The 17116-nt window shown below is 47.0% G+C and overlaps 1 protein-coding gene across 1 annotated transcript in view; it reads right to left on the bottom strand.

Annotated features, from left to right (window-relative positions):
- Positions 1–17116, bottom strand: part of CAMTA1 (calmodulin binding transcription activator 1) — a 1103644-nt gene that overhangs the window by 138325 nt on the left and 948203 nt on the right. The window lies entirely within an intron of this gene.

The raw sequence follows: 17116 nt of genomic DNA, 5'->3' as shown, positions 1-17116 counted from the left end.
GATGGCTGGGATGGCTACACCTGCTCTTGGGGCAGTGGTGAATTGGGGTGATCAGCCCAGACCTGTCGTGGGGGAGAACCTGTGCTGGGGGCTGGGCAGTGGTTTGTGGAGCCTGCTCTGAAGGAGAGCAAGTGCGTGTGCCAATCATCAGGTCATACATTCACCATCTGTCCGTTACCCTCTCCCCCCATTGCTGAGGAGAGTGCTTGCAGCTGCAAGGGCCTTCCTGGGTACTTCATCTGAGCTCATTTGAGTCCTCACTAGATCTGATTTCACCTGTATTTTCCCCCATACGGGAGCAGGGGACACACCGGATGACTTGTTCTGCTTGATCACACACAAATTCCCATGCTCCTTCTCAGCCCTTAGGATTTTACACTAACCCGTGGCGAACTAAACTCAGACTAATGCCCAGAAATCTTCATAGCAGAGACTGGGTCGCTATTACCCATTGATTAATGCTCATGTGGAGACGACACAGCCACCACCTCTGCACCCCCCGCCCTTGGCTGTGAGGTCCACAACTCTCCTGTTTGTTTTTAAGTCTCCCCACGGCTGCCTGGAAGCTGAGAAGACAGACGCTAGGCCGAGGGCCTTGGCATCCACCCAGGGTAACTGGGACACCCATGTTTGCAAAGAAAGCATTTGTCAAGTGTGAAGAAATCCGAACATCGCTGTTCAAAAACTGTGTTTGAATTTTGCTTGAAATGCTCTATTTTGTCTCAGGGATACAGTCCCTTTAGAAAAACACTTGCTGGCATTGCAAACCACTGTTGCTATGGAATTGTTAAGATAAGTTAGCTACCCAGGGATGGCAATTAATTCTGGTGGTTGTAGGTAAATTGAGCCAGCAGCTTCTTTTGGAGAAAAGTGATGGGAAAGGGGAAGCTAAAAAGCAGAAATTGAAAAGGCACCTCACTCTGATTGAAGGTTTAGATTTGCTGAAGCAAGATGTCTTTCTTAGCTATTTCTTTATGCTTCCTCCACTGCCTGAGAGAAAGGATGCACGTGCTTGGGGCTGAAGAGGGGACAAGGCTTTTCCTTCATGTAACTGGAGAGCGATGGGGTCACAGCTCACCCCTCACCAGTTGAATGCCCTTGGGCAGGACTGTGAGCCTCTTGGAGGAAGGGCTTCTTCATCTATAAGGCAGGGATAATTGTATGCGAAAGCTGAATAATGAAAAAGGAAGACAGAAGAAGAATTGATAGATTTGAACTGTGGTGTTGGAGAAGAATATTGAGTATGCTGTGGACTGCCAAAGGAATTACCAAATCAGTCTTAGAAGAAATACAACCAGAATGCTCTTTAGAAGTGAGGATGGGCAAGACTTTGACCTGTTTACTTTGGACATGTCATCAGGAAAGAACAATTGCTAGAAAGGGACATCATGGTTGGTAAAGTAGAGGGTCAATGAAAATGAGGGAAACTCCCAATGAGATGGATTGACACAATAGCCACAACAATGGACTCAAACATGCCAATGGTAAGGAAGATTGTGCAGGACCCAGCAACATTTTGTTTTGTTATACATAGGGCCACCATGTTACAAAAAGACTCTACAGTGTTCAAAAGCGAAAATGTCACTTTGAGGACTAACGTGTGCCTGATCCAAACCATGATATTTTCAGTTGCCTCGTACGTGTGGGAAAGCTGGAAAAAGAATAAGGAAGACCAAAGAAGAATTGATGGCTTTGAATTATGGTGTTGATGAGGAATACTGAATATACCATCGGCTGCCAAAAGAATGAACAAGTTTTTCTTGGAAGAAGTACATCCAGAGTGCTCCTTGGAAGTGAGGATAGTGAATCTTTATCTCACGTACTTTGGACATGTTATCAGGAGGGACCAGTCCCTGTAGAAGGACATCATGCTTGGTAAAGTAGAGGATCAGCGAAAAAGAGGAAAATCCTCGATGAGATGGATTGACAGAATGGCTGCAACAATGGGCTCAAACATAATAATGATTGTGAGACGGTGCAGGACTGGGCAGTGTTTCATTCTTTTGTTCATAGAGTCACTATGAGTAGGAACTGACTCGATGGCACCTAACAACAACAACAACAGGGTCACCATGAATTGGAGCAGACTTGACAGCAACTAACCACAACTGTAGTACTCATTTCATAGGCTGTTTATTCACTCATTCAACAGATATCTATCAAGAGCCATGATATGGTAGACACTTGAGACTATGTTGGCATCTTCTATCTGGAGGGGAGATGAGAGGGCAGAGGGGGTTAGAAACTGGTGGAATGGACACGAAAAGAGAGGGTGGAGGGAAGGAGTGGGCTGTCTCATTAGGGGAGAGCAATTAGGAATATATAGCAAGGTGTATATAAGTTTTTGTGAGAGAGACTGACTTGATTTGTAAACTTTCACTTAAGGCACAATGAAAATTAAAAAAAAAAAAAGAACTGTGATATGCCGGGGGTCTAGGTTTGGTGTCTACAGTGATCAAGACTAAGTCCCTACCCACCAAGAGCATAGAAGAGACCCGGTAAACATTTAAGTAAATAAGAAGAGGATATCAGGTAGTGATAAGAGCTATGAACATAAAAAAGACATAGCAATGGATGACTGAGGTTGAGGTTGGGTGGAGAAGTTAGCCAGGGAACTTGGGGCAGTTCTCTGCAGAGACAACCTTGAGCCGAGCCCAAAATGTTGAGAAGCAGCTAGCCACTCGAAGGTCTGGGGATTGAGGGCTCAGGAACATGGAACAGTGAAGGAGGATCTTAGGATAGCCTTGGTCCCAGAGCGGGCACTCAGGAAAAGAACCATGAGAGGAAGGGTAGTGGATTAGCCTGGAGAGTGGACCACTGGGCTAGAAAGGACCACTTTCCATGATGGAATGTTCCATGATGGTGGTTCCATGTCTGTCTTGACTACTTGGCATGGACCAGAGTGCAAGCTCAGTAAATATTTGCTGAATAAGTGAAGGGGTCCAGGAATTCTTGAATGTTAAACAAGTCTCCACCTTGAACTCAAGATTAGATTTTTTCAGTAGAAGGAAAACCTCCATATTTTGAGATCAAATCACCAGGAAAGGCTTATACCACCAGCCAAGATTCAGCATAAGACAAAACCTAAAATTTGATCCATTAGTGTGAAAGTTATCAAATTTTAATGTGATTAAGGCTTGTTCTGAAAGAACAATCTGTTTTGTTGGTTACTTGTTGAATGAGGGACTGAAGGGCTATAATTAAGTCAGTTGTTTTCAATAGTGGGTACTAATTTTGAAATTAAAATAATAGAAGAGCGTACCAGTCTGTTTTCTTGCAGATGACAGAAAGAATGTGGATATGCAGTCAGTCTTGGTTCAAATCCAACTTGGGCCAATTTAAAAGCTGTGTGACCTTGAGTAAGTTACTTAAGCCCCTTCAGCCTCATATCCCTTTCCTGCAAAACGGGGATCATCCATTTACCTGTCAGGGTCATTGTAGAGATTAAGCAAGGTAATCAAGGGAGGGCACTCAACACAATTCCCAACTAACTAGTAGTAGCCGCTCAGCCATTTATTGATGAATTAAGGAACAAATCAAGGCCTCCCTTAACCTATTGCCACGGGGGTCGTGCACTAAGATAGCAAGGTCAATGTTATTATTATTTTTTTTTCTGGAGGTGCAAATGATTAAGCACTTGACTACTAGCTGAAAAGTTGATAGGTCAAACCCACCCAGAGGCACCTTGGAAGGCAGGCCTGGCGATCTGCTTCTGAAAGGTCATGGCCTTGAAAATCCTGTAGATCAGTTCTACTCTGCACACGTGAGGTCGCCATGAGTAGGCACTGACTCGATGGCAACTAACAACAACAGCAACGCCCTATTTGACAGTTGTTTTTGTGAAACTCAAGGTTTGACATGACTACTATGTCACAGGAAGTCACCCCAGAGAAAACACCTTGCTTTGTCCTTACTATGCTCTCTCTAGAGGCACAAGGAAGCCAAGATCTGGCAGAGCTGAGTTGGTGCCTGGAATTTTGCAATAAACCACAGCCAAGTGAAAATCAAAGTGACCTTCTCAGAAGCAATGGTGCCAGGTCCAGGCAGTGTTGATGGGCACCCCTGCCCTGCTTCAAGTTTCACGGACTTTCTCTCCCTCTTCTAGTAAACTTTCAGAAGGGCCAGCGCAGCACTTGGCATCCACCGGCCCCCGACTACTTCCGTCGTTATTTAAATATACTCCTGATGATGGAGAATCTTGGGCTGTCACTGCTGGGCAGAGGCACCTGACAGGAAATTAATTTCTTAGTTTCTTATTAACTTTGAGGGGAGTATCTCTATTGAGCAGTGTGGTAAGGACAAGGTTCACTGAGGCTTCCAGCAATTTTAATATAGGAGATTGGGCTGAAACATGATGCAGAGCCTTTCTTACCACCTTCTCAAGCTGGCATCTGGCTTAGCAAAAGTCTCCAGGGTGGATGGAAAATTCCTGGTGTCAGAGACTGCAGGCCCTGGTGAAGATTGTGTTGATGCTGACAGGTGACGGTGACAAGATACTCTGGCTGTGGTCTGTCACATGAAATGGATAAAGGCTCCAAGGCTCTCTGGTGTCCGCTGTGGTGGTCTTCCTTGCGTAGGGAGCCCTCAGCTGCTCTCAGACCAGTAGCCCTGCTCCTGGGTGACCTCCTCTGGCTGCCACCATCAGAGGCCTCTTTCCCTTGCTCCGGCCCTGCTCTGCTCCTTCCTGCTCTCCATCCTCCCCCTCCCCCCACCTCAGGCCTCTGTTGCATCTCCTGGCGTCATGCCTTACTCCACTCCCAGCCCCTGATGTGCCCATAATTAGCTGGAAGCTTGCTGGGTTCCATTCCTGATCCTCCCACTTTTCCCCCATTCTCTCTCCTTCTCCTAGCTCCACTTTCTGCAGCCCCATTCATCGTGTACCTGTTCTTGAAGCTGCCTCCTCCAACATCTCCTCCCACCTTTTCTTGTCAAGGTACCCTTTGGCTTGGTCTGAGTGTCAGGTTCAATTTCTCAAGCAAAACCTTTGAATCTCTCTGACCCTCTCTTAAATTGTCTTTGCTCCCCAGCTACAAATCAGTTGGTCTCAGCCCTAGCAAGTTTGCCTTAAAGGTCTCGACTTCTAAATCATGCCTTCTCCACTCAGTCCCAGACCTTTCCTCCAACCCTCTCTCCTCTGTCCCTCCAAGCCACGTTTATTGAGTACCTGCTACATGAGTGCTGGCGCTGAGACAGATGTGGCTAAACAAAGCCCTGCTCTCTACATGCTTACAATCTCCCAAGGAGATGGACATGTGAACAACTCACCTGGAACAAAGCAGAGAGAAATGGATTCTTTTTTGCTGGAGGTAGAAGCAAAGTTTTGCAGGAGAAGGTGAAGAAGGGATGACAGCTTGGGCTGTGGTCACTCCTGCAGAGGTTCTGTGTTCTCCAGCTTCTGATCACATCTAGTTGGGAAGCCACCACCCTTCTCCCCTCTCCCAAGGTGCAAAGCATCATGGGAATCTCCTGGAGACCCGTCAGGCTCAAGCAAGATGTCTCAGCCTCACAACCATCAACATATTGGGCTGGATAATTTTTTTTTGGGGGGGGGTAAAGTAGAGGGTCATTGAAAACAAGAGAAACCCTCAGTAAGATGGATTGACACAATAGCTGCAACAATGGGCTCAAACTTATTAAAGATCTTGAAGATGGTGTAGTTTCTGAGACAGAACCCCCACGGCGCTGTACTCTTTACCTGGCTTCCTCCCCTACAGTGTTGTATTGCAAAATCGGTTCCTTTGCTGGGCTGCCCCTCCCCTCCACTTTACATTTGAATCCTGCTTTTGCTTGGAGGTTACATGTAAACCCCATTGTGCCCTACATAGTATGATTAAGAATGTTGCTGACTTGTAACTTGCATGAACTCTCTACTTGTAAACCTCTTTAGAAAACCTGCCTGCCTGCCCTTAGTGAGCAGTCTTGGCAGCAGTAAACACCAACTGACTCCATTTTCTTGTACAATGAAATGAAGATTCCTTTTTGTTCTCCCACCTCGTTCTCTCGTTTATCAGCCATTACAAGTCATGCCAAGTAAGAACCTGGGGTTTCCACCTGGTAACGTTTTGCTCTGTTATACGTAAGGTCACCGTGAGTCAGAGCTGACTCGACAGCAACTGTTATGGATTGAATTGTGTACCCCCAAGATATGTGTCATAAATCCTAACCTCTATATCTGTGGTAGGGAGCCCTGGTGGCTCAGTGGTTAAGAACTTGGCTGCTAACCAAAAAGTCAGCAGCTTGAATACACCAGCCACTCCCTGGAAACATTAATGGGGCAGTTCTATTCTGTCTTACAGGGTGGCTATGAGTTGGAATCTCTCGATGGCATTGGGTTTTTTGGTATGCCTGAGGTTATAATCTCATTTGGGAATGGATTGTCTTTGTTATGTTAATGAAACAGGATTAGTATAGGGTGTGTTTTGAGTCAATCTCTTTTGAGAAGTAAGAGATTAAACAAGCAAGCTAGGAAGCAGATAGGGGAAGAGAGGTGCCAAGCTTCATGAAGATTGCCCAGAAGCTCTGAAAAGACAAGGATCTTCCTCCAGGACTGACAAAGACAGAAAGCCCTCCCCTAGAGCCAGCACCCTGAATTCGGACTTAGACTGTGAGAAAATAAATCTGTTTGTAAAAGTCACCTGTCTCAGTTATCTAGTGCTACTGTAACAGAAATACCACAAGTGGATAGCTTTAACAAAGAGAAATTCATTCTCTCACAGTCTAGGAGGCTAGAAGTCTGAATTCAGGGTGCCAGCTCCAGGAGAAGTCTTTCTGTTGGCTCTGGGGGAAGGTCCTTGTCATCAATATTGCCCAGTAGAGGAGCTTCTCAGGGCAGGGAACCTGGGTCCAAAGGATGGGCTCTGCTCCCAGCACTGCTTTCTTGGTGGTATGAGGTCACCCTGTCTCTCTGCTCAATTTTCTCTTTTATATCTCAAAAGAGATTAATTTAAGACACAACATAATCTCGTAGATAGATCCTGCCTCATTAACATAACTGCCTCTAATCCTGCCTCATCCACTAGATGCCAGTAGCACTCCCTGAGTTGTGACAACCAAAAAATGTCTCCAAACATCACCAAATGTCCCCTGGACAAGAGCCAGTGGGCTACACAATGGCCTCAAGTCCTACTCACTCTGCGCGTCCCACATCTTTAAACTTTCAAGACTTCCAAAAGGATACCAAAAAACCAAATCCGTTGCCGTTGAGTGGACTCAGACTCATAGCAACCCTAAAGGACAGAGTAGAATTGCCCCATACGGTTTCCAAGGAGTGCCTGGTGGGTTTGAACTGCCAACCTTTTTGTTAGCAGCCATAGCTCTTAACCACTATGCCACAAAGATTTCCTCTAAAGGGAGAGAGGACAGTAAAACTCTACTTAGAAGGAATTTAAAAGTGCTGGGTCTGGTCTATTCTGTGGATTCATTTTATCATGACTTTTCGTTTCTTAACACACAATTTTTTTTTGAATATGTCCAATATTTAATAAGAGCATTGCATAGTATTATGGTAGATGCTGTTGGTTTTGTCCCCACTAAAGTCTATTCCTCCCCGCTGCAGCCACGAGCCTTTGGTGGCAGTGAACGATTGGTCAAGTGTTCTCCATTCCCCTTGCTGGGAATTATTCCGGAATAGGCATAGGACCCAGTTCTGGCTAATGAGACAACAACAGAAGTGCCAGGGTTTCTAGGAGAGGTTTTCTTCCTGGTAAGAGCTTCAGGATATGCAATCTCTTCTTCCCTTGAAACACTGCTGTGAGTAGATGGGACTCCCTGCAATCATCTTGCCACCAGCTAGAGCATGACACCACCACTAAAGATGGTGCAGCGAAGAGTTGGATAGAAATTGGGTTCTTGATGATGTGGCTGAGCCTCTGAATCAACTAACCCTGCAGCCTGCACTACTTCTGACTTTCTTTTTGGTGATGTAATACATTCCTCAGAAGCAAGGATGGCAAGACTGGCTCACTTACTTTGAGCATGTCATCAGCAAAGACCAACTGGTTGAAGAGGACATCATATTTAGTAAAGTAGAGCGTGAGTGAAAACGAGGGAAACCCTCAGTGAGATGGATTGACACAATGCCCACAACAATGGACTCAAACATACCAACAATCACGAAGATAGCGCAGGACTGGCAATGTGTGATTCTGTTGTACAGAAGGTTGCTGTAAGTTGGCATCAAATCGATGACAACTAACAATAACAATAAATTCCATATTGCTAAGCCAGTTAGAGCTGGGGTTTCTATTCCTTGAATTTAGAGCATCTTGGTTCAGTAGAGGTGGTAGAAGGCTCAGAGGAGGAGAGATGTTGGATTGTAGCTTTTCTCCTGAAAAACCAGATGTCATAGTCATTTCTTCATGTTTTCACTGTCTGCCATAGGGCAGCTGTGAAGGCTGCTGCCTTGGGGAAAGCCAAGCAGCCTTCCTGAAATGGGCAGCCACTATCTGCATCAGTTTAAGATGCAAATTTCCTGGTCAGATTTGAACAAATTCCTATTTCCCTTCCCTATGTCGCTATGAGTTGGAATCCACTCGACGGCACTGGGTTTAGTTTTTTTTGTTTTATGTTGGATCTAGGATCAGGTGAAACCCTAAAAACCCACTGCTGCCGTCTCGATCAGGTGAAGACAAAATAAAAAGTCCTTCTTGAAAAAAAAAAAAAAAAAAGATCGCTCTAAATTGAAACCCAAATAACATAACAGCTTTCAAACTGGCATTTGCGGTTGGGCTGAGCTAACCTAATTCAATATCAAAGGAACAGAGAAGTATTTTAATTATCTCATTCTCATAATGGGAGAAGAAACTGGTTTCATGGGAGGTAAACACCCTAAGCCACAAGGTTTTCATGTAAATTACAATGCTCAACTTGAGCTGACAAGGAGAGGGGACGTTTCTTCCTGTTTGATGGCGTTCCCTGATGTGTGGCCTTTTACTATAGTCATAAAAAGGCAGTAAATTAGGAAGGCACAGTAAAATATCATTGGAACTGGCTGGGATCAACCACAAGGAGCCAAATTTCCAGCCAAAGCATTGAAAATGAGGGATACACAAACAGCAGAAAGCCAGCCCCTGGGGCAGAGCCTCCTGGCCAGGGAAAAACAGGAAAGTCTCTTCCAAAGGTATAGGCTTGCAAGTTTGTAGTCTCACACACAGCAAGATGAAAGGGAATGGGGCACAGAAGTGGGAGAAGAAGGCTGCTGCCTCCTGGAAAATGGTCTCCTCTGGTGAGGATTTGCTGAAGCTTGGCATAAGAGGGGACTCTGGTCTGGATGGGAGGTAACTTGGGCTGAGATGCCATCTTTTCTGTGTACCCTTTAGCTAACACCTTCTTCCACCACCCATCTGTCAGTTTCTCGTACTATGGTGCATTGCATATTGCTGTGATGCTGGAAGCTATGCATCCTGTCTTTCAAACACCAGCAGGGTCACTCATGGTGGACCTGTTTCAGCAGAGCTTCCAGACTAGGAAGAAAAGCCTGGCTGGTGATCTACTTCTGAAAATTTGCCAAGGAAAACCCTATGAATCATAACAGAATACCATCTGATATAGTGCTGGAAGGGGAGACCCCTAGGTTGGAAGCTACTCAAAAAACACAGTGACCACAACAATGGACTTGAGCATACCAAGGATCATGAAGATGGTTCAGGACTGGGCAACATTTTGTTCTGTTATTTATGGAGGCAACTTGACGGCAGCTAACAACAACACTTACTTGAGTGCCCGCTATGTGCCAGGCAGTGGAGGTACAGAGATGGAAGAGACTATTCCTGACCTCAGGGTCTAGATGGGGGAGACACATGATGTGCTAACCATTCAGTGGGATGTGATCAAGGTCACTGAGATGACAACAGGCAAGACAATGATGATGGTGAACACAATGGGGCAATGTCAGATGCTATGGGAGAACCAAAAACCAAACCAAGCCCATTGCTGTTTAGTCAATTCCAACTCATAGTAACCCTGTAGGGCAGAGTAGAACTGCTCCAACAAGAGTTTCTAAGGAACCGCTGGTGGATTCGAACTGCTGACCTTTTGGTTAGCAGCCGTAGCTCTTAACCACTGTGTCCCAAGGGCTCCAATGGGAACATAGCATCCTGGAAATGAACTCAAGTCCATCTGGACAACTGAAGAGAACCTGTTCTGTGCATGGAGTGGCCGAGTCCTTACTCCATCAATGCTAATAAGAGTGCATACTTCTCAAAGGCGAACTGCCAGGCCCTGGGTTGCAGGCTTTAAGTGGATCTCTGCTTTGAATGTCCCTACCAGCCCTATCAAGGAACCCTGGTGGCACAATCATTAAGCACTGGTCTGCTAACCAAAAGGTTGGTGGTTTGAACCCATCAGGGGATTCGTGAGAGAAGAAACTTGGTAATCTCCTCCTGAAAAGATTACAGCCTAGGAAACCCTATAGGGCAGTTCTACTTTGTCCTATAGGGTCACTATAAGTTGCAATTGATTTGACAGCATACAACAACAAGAACCCTATGGGGGCAGTGGTGGTTCTGTGGTAGAATTCTTGCCTTCCATTGGAAGACTTAGGTTCAATTCCCAGCCGATGCATTGCATATGCAACTACCACCCATCTGTCAGCAGAGGCTTGTGTGTTGCTATAATGCTGAGCAGGTTTCAGCACAGCTTCTAGACTAAGACCAGCTAGCAAGAACTGGCAATCTACTTCTGAAAATCAGCCCATGAAAACCCTATGGATCACAACAGTCTGATCCACAACCAATTATGGATAGGAATGGGCAGCATTTTGATCTATTGTGCGTGGGGTTGCCATGAGTCGGGGGCTGACTTGATGGCAGCTAACAACAACAGCAACAAGAACTCCATTATTCACTGTTATTATGATCAGCCTCACTCTAGAGCTGAGCGAATGGGCTCAGAGAGGATAGGGAACCTGCTTCTGGTCACAGGTTAATATTAGAGGTGCTAGGACCTGAGCTCAGAGCAATCTCACTTTGCTGTACACATGTGTCTAACTCTCTGGCTAGCCTGACCCCATTGTTGGACGTATGAACCCTAAATCCCTGAACAGTTGAGATTCCTGACTCCCCATTCTTTCTTCTATTTCACAATCAAGAAGACTTGGGACCTGATAGCAAATTCCTCCAGGGAACAGAAATTCTGGAGGTCTTCTATAAACACGGTCTCAGACCCTGTGTATGTTGCAGGGGTGAAGGATGACCAAAATCTTCAGGGTGGGTCCCAGAGTGGGGCATACCCTACCACTGCTGTTGTCCTTTCCTGGGTATCCTGATACAGCAGGCAGCAGGGTCAGGGTAAGGGAAGGTGGACCAAGACTCATGGGCCTCCCCTACATGCAGAGCATATGGAGGGAGGGGTCCCAGGGAAGGGTTGGTGGCAAGTGCTGATTTCAGCCATTCTGGATTGTGAGCTCCCCTGGTCATCAGGGCAATGTGCCGGTGTAAGATGCGAGCAGCCGGCTAGCTTCAAGGCCTTTCTGCTCTGCTGAAAAGCTGGCCCGAGAACCTGAGGGCAGAGAACTCAGATCTTCCCAGGAATTTCCCCAAGCTCCATGAGCCTTCCAGCCCTTCTCTTGGTTCCAGAAAGGATTATCCTGAGTCATTTCAGGCACAGGGGTGTCTATACTTCCAAAAGCCTGTATAGAAGTGGTTGACAAGCCCCTGAAGAAGTTTTTCTCCCATCATACCTGGCTCTTTGCTGCTATAATTTTATGCTCTGTTGTCTCTTCTCTCACTGAAGGTGGGGAGGGGAACCCTAGCAGAGGAGCCTTCTTGATATTTAATGACAGAATCAAGAGAATGTTTGGCAAGGGCAGGTCCTCTATGACCTGTGTATCTTGGTCCCCTTGATTTCAGGACACGGAGCAGGCCCAGCAGCTTCCTGGCTGAAAACAAAGGTCAAAGTCACCATAGCAATCCCTGGCTGAGCCCAGAGGAGGCCCCTGGCCTTGTACCTGGCTCCTTCTCCTGGCTCAAACATCCACATTTTCCCGGTGGGAAGTGCTATTTATAAGCAGAAAGAGACAGTGCAGCCACACTTTACCTCAAGAGCTCAACCCTGCATGTCTTAAAGGGAAAACTTCACTGCAGGTGACACCTGTGGGATGGCAAGACTTATTCAGGAGACAGATTTATAATAAACAGCCTTATTTTATAGAGCCCCAAGTATTTGCACAAAAACGAGCCCTTTGTATAACTTGCTCCATTTATCTCCCTGCTGTCACCGGATGTATCTCTCTATTTTATTACTTTATTTTCCAGTTCCTCCTGCTTCTGTGCTCACCTCTCTCTTCTCATTTCTACTGCAGCTGTCACTCTGGTGGCCCCTGTCTCCCCACCCCCTCGTGCTGGTCCCTTGGCCTACTAGTGCTGCACCTCCACCAGCTCAGGCAGGGGACTTGGCTTCCCCAGGGCCCCCTCCCTCTCTTCCAGGATTCTCGGGGGCAACAGGAGTGCAGCATTTCCTTCTGCCACTGGAGAAGGATTCATCTCCAAATGCCCTCCAGTCACAGCCAGGTTTGGTCTTTCTTTTCAGCACTGTGGACAGCTCCCCTAGCTGCTGTCTCTTCAGTAGACTTGTCCTTGGCCCTGAAGGCCTAGGCTGAGCCAAGACATTCACAACACCTCCCTGCCTCATTTCTTAGCATTTTCAAGACTCCAAAGTCAATCCCAAGTGGTTTCTAACCTCCACAACTACCCCAAAACACAGGCGCCATAGCAGTGAGAAGCGTATGAAAAAAGGAACGATTTTAATTTCAAAGTTCTGCTAACATTCATCGAGTGCTCTCAAGGTTTATATAAACAGAACGCCCTGCTTGAAATATCACTTTGAATTCCGTTTGTGCAATCGCGCCTCTAATATGCTGCTGTTTTGGTTTCTCTCAGCGATGTGAGCCTTTGTGCTTTAATATTCAGAGGCACTAGGAAGCAGGAAAATTATAGCTGGGGAAGCCCAGGCTGGGTTCTTCATCATCCAAGTTAAATTTGGCTGAATGGAGGGAAAACATCTTTTTAAAAGGGTGGTAAATGGGAATAATAATCTTTTACATTTACAAAACACTGGGTATTTTCCAAGCCCTCTCACATTCATTATCTCGTTAGGTTTTCGCATCAACCCTGTTCAAAATGTTCAACAAACAGCTATTGTAGGTGCTGGGTAGGAACAGAAGGACTGAGGAGGTTTGCTTGGCAGATAGAGAAACTGAGGCTGAGGGAAGAAAAGTGATTGGCTTAGGGTCATTCCATGGTGGTGAAGTTGGGCAGAGCTGGCTGAGGTGGGGTGTGACAGTTCCGGTCACCTCATTTTGCAGGTATCCTCCTTCCTGAGCCTTTCCCATGTGCCCCAAATCCGCTTGCACCTCTTCTCCCATCAAATATAGCTTCTCAAAACCAAGGAGCCGCATCAACCCCTCATAGGGCTTTCTGCCTTTCTAGGAGAGTTAAAGCCTAAAGCAAAAGGAGAGAATTCCCCAAAATAACAGTCAAACCAGTTGCCATCGAGTTGCTCCAAATCATGGTAACTCCATGTATGTCAGAGCAGAATTGTGTCCCATAGGGTTTTCAATGACTGATTTTTCAGAAGTAGGTTGCCAGGCCTTTCTTCCAAGGCATGTCTGGGTGGACGCAAGCCTCCAATCTTTTGGTTAGCAGCTGAGTGCACTAACCGTTTGTACCATTCAGGCTCTCCGAAACTAACAGTAGTCTTCATCTACTGAGCATTCACTTTGTGCCAAGAAGTGTGCTGTATTCCTGACATGTGTTACCTCTTTTGACACTCCTAACAACTCAGAATATTTTTAGTTCCATTTTACAGCTTGGAAAACTGATGTTCAGAAGATTATAGCTAGTCAGTATTATGAACCACACTCAAGCAGCCTGCCCCAAAGCCTTGGCTCCCCATGTCTACACCATGTACTTCCCATTCATCTCTCAGTATGGTTTTCAGCATCAGTCAGAGTGTTATGGATCGAATTGTGTGCCCCCAAAGATATGTTGAAGTTCTAACCCCTGTACCTGTGAATGTGACCTTGTTTGGAAATAGGGGTTTCTTTGTTTGTTTTGTTACCAGTTAATGATGTTATGCTGGAGTAGGGTGGGTTCTACCCTTCTGATTGATGTCTTGTAGTTGGAGAACAGGACCAGAGTCACGCAGGGAGAGGATGCCATGTGAAGCAACATTTACAGGCAGCAAAGGAATGCAAGGATTGCCAGCAGCCACCAGAAGCTAGGAGAGAGGCATGGGGCAGTTCCTTTCTCAAAGCCCTCAGAAGGAACTGACAGAACTGAGACCCTGATTTGGACTCCCAGTCTCCTCAACCGTGAGACAAAAAATTGCTGTTCTTTTTTTTTTTTTTTTGCTTTGTAGTCATTCTTTTTATTTATTGTGTTTTAGGTGAAAGTTTACAATTCAAGTCATTCTCTCATACAAAAACTTACACACACCTTGCTACGTACGCCTAGCTGCTCTCCCCCTAATGTGACAGACAGCACACTCCTCCTCTCCACCCTGTATTCCCCATGTCTATTCAACCAGCTCCTGTCCCCCTCTGCCATCTCATCTCACCTCCAGACAGGAGCTGCTCACATGGTCTCATTTGTCTCCTTGAGTCAAGAAGCTCACTCCTCACCAGTATCATTTTCTGTCTTATAGTCCAGTCCAAGCCCTGTCTGAAGAGTTAAAAAAAAAAATTCTGTTCTTTAAAGCCACCCACTTACTGGTATTTTGTTATGGCAGCACCAGGAAACTAAGACACAGAGGGAGGAAGGCCTTGGGTAGGGGTATGAGGTCGGCTTTGCCCTTCCTGTCAGAGTTCAGGGTCTTTGCCTCCTGTACGCTGCTATCCCTCTGCCTGGCATCACCTATGCCCTTTGACCACAGACCACAACATTGCAATCCCTTCAGCAAACATGTTGTTAGATGAATGAACAGACGAGTGAATGAATGGATGAAGAAGGAAGAGGGATTGGCTCTTCCCAGATGTGCAGAGTGGGCTATGCACCAAAAAGACAGCAGCGCCCAGGAAACGGAACACCTGTCCTGGCTCAGTACCTTGCACCTGAATGACGGCTGCCCTGTAACATTCGCCTACCAGCATCCTAAGCTCCCCACAGGGGCCAGGTGAGGTGGATGCAGATGAAGCCCTGGGTCTCAGGGTTCAAGGTGAGTGAGGAAGATGTGAGGCTTGGGCAGTGGTACCGGGCACTCATCAGATAAGCCTGATTCGATGCTTGTGGTCTAGCCGGGGCTGGGCAGGCTGATGGCAGACTGTTCCAGGCTGCCTCTAGGGGTGGTGTCATTTTATAGGTTCTTGAAATTTGTGTCTGTTGATAACAGTGACGAGCCATAAACATCTCCAAGTGAGGAATGTTAATAACACGGCAAACATTTTTTAAGTGGCGGCTTTGGGGAGCCTTCAGCGTGTCAGCGCTCATGGGGTGGCTGTTGTCACTGTCATATATCTGGGAAGTTATTCCAGGAAGGTCGCATGGTGACTCGATTGTCATTATATACAAAATATTTCAATTTTCCTGAATAGAGTTGGTTCTGGCATCCATGAATCTTCATCTTTGCTCCTTTTTATGTCTCCCTGTTTGTCTGTGGAGTCTGGTTTTATGTGAGCAGGAGAGGTCAGGTGTAAAGAGGGGCTCAGGCTACTATGGGGGGGTTCCCTGTCAGAGCTGTGATAGGGAAGGGGTCAAGGGACAAGGATCTCCCTCTCCTACCACCTGTGACCCTACCCCACTCACCTGCTCCCGTCAAACTGTTGAGTCGACCCAACTCATGGCAACCCCATGTGTGTCAGGATAGAACTGTGCTCCATAGGATTTTCAATGGCTGGTTTTTCAGAAGTAGACTGCCAGGCCTTTCTTCTGAGGCACCTCTGGGCAGACTCAAGCTTCTAATATTTTGGTTAGCAGCTGAGCGCATTAAGGTTCTCAGCCCAAACCTCCTGGCCTAGGAGCTTTGCTCACATCATGGTTTCTCTTACTCATGTCCCCTCTCTAACCACCTGTCCTCATGGGTCCAGCTCCAGTCCTGCCCCGTGTAAAACCTGCCTTGGCCACCCTATTATACTCCTGTGTCTGACAGTCCCTTTTGTGGATGCGATTCTTCTGGGACTTGACCATGTGCTTTCCTGCACCACGGCTCCCTTCCTCTGCTTGACAGTGAGGCTTAAATCTTGTTCTACTTAACTTGTCCCCAGTTGTCACCACCTTCTTGTGGGCAAGGAACCTTCCATCTATGCTGCCATGTGTCCCAAAGGGGCCAGCTTCTGCCTCCCACCTTTGCTCTTCTTCTCCCTGATGGCCTAGCTAGGCACCGATGGGTCTTTAAGCCCTGGCTTGGGCTTGACTGCCTCTAGGAAGTCTGTGGTGGCCGCCAGGCTAGGCAGGGCCCCCTGCATGCACTGTACCAGCCTGGAATGATCAAGCACATGCCCACTGCTTGGGACCCTCCTCCTTACTTGTCTGATCCCCAAGAGGCCGGGGAGCCTGTCTGTCCATCCCAGCACAGCACTGGGCACACAGTAGGTCTGGATAAATGAAGAGGTGACAGACATAGTCTAGCAGGGGACCAGGGAGAACTCTGTGACTTTGCTCCAATGCAAAGGCAAAGAGCTCCTGTGTGGCCAGAGGCCAGAGGCCAGAGGCCAGAGGCCAGAGTCTAGTGCCAGACCTGGGTTTCCCACTGAGTGGACACAATTGCCCAGTGTCTTTGTGCTCCCTCTGTCCCGGGTCCTTTAACCTGTGGGTTGTGCATCTGGTTGGGTCCCTGCTGGTGCCACGGGGAAGAACATAATGACTTCTAAGGTATGGCCCCTGATTTCTGGAAATGCACACTTGAGGGAAGACAAGATGGATGCACGTGGGCAATTACTGAAGACCCCAGGAACTTTGTCGGGGAACGGAGCCACCTACGCATAGGGCAGGGGGTCCCTGAGGAGCAAGCACCTCCTGAAGGAGGAACCAGGGCCTGGCACTTTGCTATGGAAGGCCCCCAGGCCACTCCCACTGTCCCCCACTGCCCCTGAGCCTTTTCTTTGATATACCGCAGTAACCTGCAGAGGGCAGCTACATCCTTGAGGGCCCTTGCTCAAGTCCAGGTCCTGCACAGTCTGAAGTCT

Source organism: Elephas maximus, chromosome 3 (genome assembly GCF_024166365.1).
Source record: "Elephas maximus indicus isolate mEleMax1 chromosome 3, mEleMax1 primary haplotype, whole genome shotgun sequence".
Classification (NCBI taxonomy): Eukaryota; Metazoa; Chordata; class Mammalia; order Proboscidea; family Elephantidae; genus Elephas; species Elephas maximus.
The sequence above is the reverse complement of the archived record's forward strand: the minus strand, read 5'-3'. Positions and strand labels throughout refer to the sequence as shown.